This window comes from Xenopus laevis, chromosome 5L, assembly GCF_017654675.1.
Source record: "Xenopus laevis strain J_2021 chromosome 5L, Xenopus_laevis_v10.1, whole genome shotgun sequence".
Taxonomy (NCBI): domain Eukaryota; kingdom Metazoa; phylum Chordata; class Amphibia; order Anura; family Pipidae; genus Xenopus; species Xenopus laevis.
The window spans coordinates 65,213,325-65,220,937 of NC_054379.1; positions in this window are offsets into that span (position 1 = coordinate 65,213,325).

The following is a 7,613-nucleotide window of genomic DNA, read 5'->3' on the forward strand; positions in this document are numbered from 1 at the left end:
CATACCTGAGTAAACAGCTCTAGACACTGTCTCTGTTTGTTTAGGATAGAAGCTGCCATATAAGCTTGGTGTGACATCACTTCCTGCCTGAGTCTCTCCCTGCTCACTAACAGCTCTGAGCTCAGATTACAGCATGGATAGGAGGAGGGAGGGGGAGAGGAGCAAACTGAGCATGCTCAAGGCCGTGCCCTGGAGGTTTAAGCTGAAAACAGGAAGTCTGATACAGAAGCCCATGTGTACACAATAAAAGCAAAGAAATGTGGTGTTTCTTTTGACAGAGGACTCAGAGCAGCATTACTTTGAGGGTTTACTGGTGTATTTATATAGACCTTTCTGACAAAGCTTAATTAATTTTAGCCTTTCCTTCTCCTTTAAGGGAGTCAGTAGCAGGTGTGCAGGGTGTGAGAGAAGGAGCTGCACAGGAGGGCTGGACAGTGGGGTTGGAAAGGCTGTATTTTCAGAGACCTGTGGGGCCTGATAGCCAGGTGGATATTTTCCTGGTGTTTTCCTCACAGACCAAGCCTGGATAGTACCTTGGGGTACTGAAAACTTAAAAACGCTGAAGTAAGCTATTTTGTTTATTGCTGGACTTTATGTTGCTGAATGAAGCTGTTTTCTTTCTGTTACATTTTGACTGCTGCTGGAAGCTCTTTGTGTTCAAAATAAACAGACTGTTTTTCTTTTCACCTTGGAGTGGCCTGCATTTATCCTAACAATCCCGCTGTGATCCCCCCAAACTTCACAACTGGTGCTTGGATGCGGGCAGGCACTACCAAAGAAAAAAAAATAAGAAAACATTTTTTTTTCTCTGAAAACTGACATTTAAAGAGATAGTAACCTATTTTTGCTAAAGATGGAGGAACTGTTGCAGCAAATGTCTCGCGCTACAGTTCAGCTTCAGCAGAGTATGGTCGTGCAGCAACAGGCTACAGAGGCCCAGCAAAGAATGCAGCAGCAGGCTATAGAGGCCCAGCAAAGCACTACCGCTCAACTTCAGCAGAGCATGGTCGTGCAGCAACAGGCTACAGAGGCGCAGCAAAAGAGCCTAGAGGCTCAAGTATTGGCTTTGCGAGAGTCTGTAAATTTACAAGTAACTGCCTTACACGAAGCTACCATTATCCACCAGCACTCCACAGATGCTCAATTATTGGCGTTGCGAGAGTCTGCAACTTCACAGGCAACTGCAACAATTACTCAAGCCAAGGTGTTGGCTGAGGCTGTCCAGCAGTTTGCTCCTGGACAGGAGTCCATTGTTATGGCCCAGGGGAACCCGGTAACCACCTGGGCAAGTCATTTTCTCCAAAAGCTGAGTCCCACAGATGATGTGGAGGCCTTTCTTACCACCTTTGAGAGGACTGCAGAGCGAGAGGGGTGGCCCTGAGATAAATGGGCCGGCCTTATAGCTCCATTTCTGTCTGGCGATCCACAAAAGGCGTATTATGATCTTAACCCAGGTGACGCCATGAATTATGATTGGCTAAACGCAGAGATCCTGGCCCGCTTAGAGGAAACCACTGCAGTAAGAGCTCAGAGGGTACACAAGTGGAAATATCCGCCTAGATCACAGATGCATGACCTTATCCATTTGGTTACCAAGTGGCTGCAACCTGAGGATCTGAATGGACCCCAAATTGTGGAGCGGGTTGTGACAGATCGTTATCTTCGGTCACTCCCTGTTGACCTGCAGCGTTGGGCGAATCATGGGGACCCCAAAACCGCAGATCAGCTGGTCGAAATGCTTGAGAGGTACACCGCTACTGAGGAACTACTTGCTCCCACCTGTCATCGACCGTTCACCAGCTCACGTCTAGAGAAATCGACGCCAGCCCGGAAAAGTTCCCCGCAGAGTCCTAGGCTCAGTGTGAAAGAAAGTGGAGACGTGTCACCCCCTGCCCAACAAGGGGTACCCGCAGATACCTCTTCACCCTGGAAGAAGAGGGGGGGAACATGCAATGTTGGAGGTGTCAAACCTGGGGCCACACTAGAGCACAATGCCCATTGAAGGAGGAGCCCATGGAGTGTGGGGCTCTCCAGCAACTGTCCTGTTATGCCCACAAAGTTTGCACTGCATGCCCTGACTCATTTGAGGGGCAGTTTGAGTGTACTGTCTACATTAATCAGGTTCCAGTCAAGGCTCTCTTGGATTCGGGGAGCATGGTGACCCTGGTATTGGACAGTGTTATTGGCGAATTTGAACCAGTGTCCAAGTAACTCCGGGTAATTTGCATCCACGGAGATACCCGGTCTTATCCGCTAGTCCCAGTGACCATCACTGTTGATGGGGAATCCGTGGTGCATGAGGTGGCAGTGGTGAGTAAATTGCTACACCCCGTTATTGTGGGGCATGACTTTCCAAAGTTCTGGCAATTATGGGACAGTATGGAGAAGAAAACCACTGACTTGAGGGTGGGGGTGGGTTCCCAAAACCCAAGGGGTTCTGAAAATAATATAATGCATGAATGTAAAAATGATATCGTGTCACAGCCCCAAACTCTGGAAAAGGGTAATAAGGTAATTGAGGATCCTGGTCAGAGGACCGAGCCGTCCTCTGAGGGGGGGATTTCTTCCCATTACAGGTAATGCTTGGGGAGGATGATGAGGATGATTCATTAAGCCCCATATCTCCTGAACTAGATGTGTCAAGGGGAGCCTTTAGCACTGCCCAGATGCAGGATCCTACCTTAGTTAATGCCAAGAACAAGTGTGGTGATAAATGGGGTTCCCAAGAACCAGGTGCAGAGAAGCGTTGGCACACTTCGCTGTAAATGGCGATCTACTCTATGAGTCACCAAGGTCATGGGGAGTGGTGGAACAACTGCTAGTTCCAAAGCATACAGACGAAGGTACTTGACCTGGCGCATGATGATGCTCTGGTGGACACTTGGGGCAGAGAAGACCGAAGCAGAATCACAGACCGTTTTTCTGGCCAGGTTTAAAGTCTGAAGTAAAAACTTACTGTGCATCCTTCCTAAGTGCCAGTTAACGGCCCTGGCTTCTCATTTCGCAGCCTTGTGCCTTACCATTATCGAAGTACCATTCAAACGTATAGTAATGACTTGGTAGGTCCCCTGGTAATGTAGCGAACTGTTGCCGGCGAACTATTCGCAGCGAACTTCGACTGTTCGCGTCCGCGAATGTTCGGAACGTCCGCGCGTCGCCAATAGGCGTTCGCGTCAAAATCGTTCGACATTCGACCATTCGTTCTTCGATCTAAAATCTAAGGATTTTCGTTCGAATCGAACGATCGAACCATTGGATTGAATGAAATCATTCGATCGAATGCTTCGATCGTTCGATTGAACGTCAAATCCTTCGTCGAACGATTAAACCTTCGATCGTTCGAATCGAACGATTTTCGGATGTTCGAAGTTCGCGAACAGTTCGCGAACTGTTCGCATTTTTTGCCGGTGTTCGCGAACGGCGTTTGCGAACACATAAACGGCAGTTCGCTACATCCCTATCCCCTGGTAAAATCTGCCCGAGGGCATCAGTATATCTTGGTAATCCTTGATTATGCCACCCGATACCCGGAAGCTATTCCCTTAAGGAATGCCACATCTAAAGCCATTGCCTATGAGCTGTTTCTGATGTTTTCAAGGACAGGGTTTCCCAAGGAGATACTCACTGACCAGGGTACCCCATTCATGTCAAGGGTGATGTCAGGTGTGTGCAAATTGTTCCAGATAAAGCAGTTACATACATCTGTCTACCATCCTCAGACAGATGGCTTAGTGGAACGGTTTAATAAGACCTTAAAAACCATGCTTAAGATAGTAAGGATTAGGATTGTCTGTTACCTGCTCTTTTATTCGCAATTCAGGAGGTGCCTCAGGCATCCACAGGGTTCTCCCCCTTTGAGTTAGTGTACGGGCGCAGGCCAAGGGGACTGCTTGATATTGTAAAGGAGGCTTGGGAGAGTGAAGCTACTCCCCACAAAAGTGTTTTGGAGTATATCTCTAAAATGAGGGAAAGGATCGCAGGAGTGATGCCACTGGTTAAGGAACACTTGCAAAGTGCCCAAGAAGCTCAGCGCCGGGTATACAATCGGTCCGCTAAGGTGAGGCAATTTCAGGTGGGAGATAGAGTGGCAGTGTTGATCCCCACTGTAGAGAGCAAAATCTTGGCCAGGTGGCAGGGCCCATTTGAAATTGTAGAAAAAGTGAGCAAGGTAAACTATAAGGTTCACCAACCTGGTAAGAGAAAGCCCTACCAAATCTATCACATAAATTTGTTAAAGCATTGGAAGGATAGAGGACCAGTTTCAGCACTGGCTAGTGGGAAACTTGAGTCTCAGGTTGGTGCTGACAATGTCCTGGTAGCTACAGCATTGTCAAAAGCCCAGACCCAGCAAGTTAGGGAGTTTCTGCAGAGAAACAAAGATATTTTTTCTGATTTGCCTGGGATCGCTAATGTCATAGAGCATGACGTAATTACAGAGCCGGGAGTAAAGGTGTGTCTCAAACCTTACCGCATTCCAAAGCTCGCCGTAAGGCTGTCTCAGAGGAGGTAAAAAAAATGCTGGCGTTAGGGGTTATTGAAGAGTCACAGAGTGAATGGTCAAGCCCCATTGTGTTGGTACCCAAGCCCAACGGTACTCTGCAATTCTGCAATGATTTCAGAAAACTCAATGAAATTTCCAAATTAGATGCCTACCCTATGCCCCGGGTAGACAAACTTATAGAGAGGTTAGGTCCTGCCCGTTATATTACCACTTTAGACCTTACCAAGGGGTACTGGCAAATACCCCTAACCGAGATGGCAAAAGAGAAAACAGCATTCTCCACTCCAGATGGCCATTTTCAATATAAAAGAATGCCCTTTGGTTTACAAACTGCCCCAGCTACGTTTCAAAGGGCAATGGACAAACTTTTGAGGTCCCATCAGAGGTACACATCCGTTTACCTGGATGACATTGTCATCTTTAGTAGGGACTGGGAGTCCCATTTGCCTAAAGTCCAGGCAGTTCCTGACTCCCTGAGACACGGTGGATTCACAGTGAATCCTGAAAAGTGTGCCAGCCATAGGGATGGAAGAGGCAAGATACCTTGGGTACATTGTAGGTAGAGGGCTAGTAAAACTCCAGCTAAATAAGGTAGATGCTGTCCAGAACTGGCCCCGCCCTAAAACAAAGAAACAGGTACGAGCATTCCTGGGAATGATTGGGTACTACCGTAGGTTTGTCCCCAACTTTGCCACAGTAGCAACCCCATTGATTGACCTGACCAAAGGTCAGAAGTCAGTCATAGTTGAGTGGAACATGGATGCTGAAAAGGCATTCCTCAAACTCAAGTCCGCTCTTTGTCACCACCCCATCTTGGTGGCACCAGATTTCTCAAAGGAATTTATTGTACAGACGGATGCTTCAGACATAGGTCTGGGAGCTGTCCTATCACAGGTCATTAATGGGGAAGAGCATCCAGTAGAAAGCTGACTGCAGCGGAGAAAAACTATGCAATAGTTGAGCGAGTATGCCTAGCCATTAAGTGGGCCTTGGACTCCCTCCGTTATTACCTTTTAGGTAGGAGATTCCATCTGATCTCTGATCATGCCCCACTCACCTGGATGAAACAGAAAAAAGGGGCAAATGCCAGGGTAACCCGATGGTTCCTGGCACTCCAGGAGTTCAAATATACTGTAGAGCACAGACCCGGGAAACAGCATATGAATGCGGATGCTCTGTCCTGAGTCCATTGTCTAGGCTCTACTAGTGCCTCCACCTCCCCTGGGGGATATGTACAAGCCGGACAGGATTTATAGTGGATGGCAGATATGTATCCCCGGTTTTTAGGTTCTGAGCCATCCATTTAAGAATGTTCCCTTTAAGAAACACCAGAGGGTTAACCAGCCAGAAGGTGGGCTTGACAGCCAAGAGGTGTTTAAGGGAGTCAGTAGCAGGTGTGCAGGGTGTGAGAGAAGGAGCTGCACAGGAGGGCTGGGCTGTGGGGTTGGAATGGCTGTATTTTCAGAGACCTGTGGGGACTGACAGCCAGGTGGATATTTTCCTGGTGTTTTCCCCACAGACCAAGCCTGGATAGTACCTTGGGGTACTGAAAACTTAAGAACGCTGAAGTAAGCTATTTTGTTTATTGCTGGACTTTATGTTGCTGAATGAAGCTGTTTTCTTTCTGTTACATTTTGACTGCTGCTGGAAGCTCTTTGTGTTCAAAATAAATGGACTGTTTTTCTTTTCACCTTGGAGTGGCCTGCATTTATCCTAACAATCCCGCTGTGATCCCCCCAAACTTCACAACACATATATCTATCTATCTATCTATCTATCTATCTATCTATATATATATATATATATATATATATATATATATATATATATATATATATATATATAAAATGTGAGGCTAATTTATGTCATATAAATTTTCATGTGTATAAGAATGAGCATAATTAAATATAAGTATATAGTTTGAATTATATTTAACAGAATAATGACAGCATAGTTGTTTACATCATAAGGATTGTGCACAGCTTTTGGAGAAGAGCTGTTTGGCTTGTAATGTACTTGCTGAGATACTCTTCATTATCATCATCATCACATATGTCTCAAGTCCCTCAAAATGTTCCAGACAAGATTATCATCTGAGACCAGATGGCCTAGAGCATTCGTCACAGAACATGGACTAAAAGAAACAAGGACTTTAACATCTGGTCAGAACTGAAGCCTTTGGAACCCCCCTTACAATGGTATTAAAGGACCAACACTGGAAGACTGTTTTTGGAATGCTTATGTACAACTCGTGTCGTACGTGAGCGTCATTCCTTGCGCGAATAAACCTTATCTGATTTCTTTATCTCATAAGTCTAGGTGGCATTATTTCATGGAGGAGATTTCCTCGGTAACTAAAGAGACTGGTTGCCTGACATTTTTGGTGCCCCGTTTGAGGAAGAAGATTACATCCTTGAGTTGTATCCTGCATAAGAAACAAGTTCTAGCAAATTTCTTCTGGCCAGGTAAGAACCAATTTTCATTCTTATGCAAAATTTGCTTGAAGTGGCAAGCTTAGTTGGACAGGGTCGACTCAGGATGGACTTCTTGAACAGGTAATGCCACCTACAGGAATTGAAGCGTTCTGTATTATGTAATGCTTCTGCCTCTTCATTCTGCATAAAGATAATAGGGCTTTGCGTAATCCTCTTCATGTTCTACTGTTATCACCTACTGGTAGCTGAGTAAAATAACATCAGTTGTGAGTGACGCATGAGAGTAGTATGTGGAGGCACCTTCACAGAGATAGGCTTCCCACATTTCCATTGTCAGACCGTGAGTTCCGGCTGGCAAAGGTCGGGTGTATAGGCCATTAGAGTGTGGTGAATGAGTTAGTAGAAAATCCTGTAGAATGTGTAATCATTGAAGTACTGGGAATTGCTATAATAGTTGGTATGCTTTTCATAATATTAGATATCCTTTGGCACATCTGGCACTAATAAGCCCGTTGTAAAATAAAAAGAGACTCCTCAGGGCTCTGCGTGAACCACACAAGAGTTTTCCGGGATTGCCTTCAGGGTAGGTTTGAAGCTTCTCCGGGAGAAGCAGGCCGATTAGACAGCCACGGTCATGTGGGACCGAGCATTTACCCTGCCAACCGAGTTGGAACTCT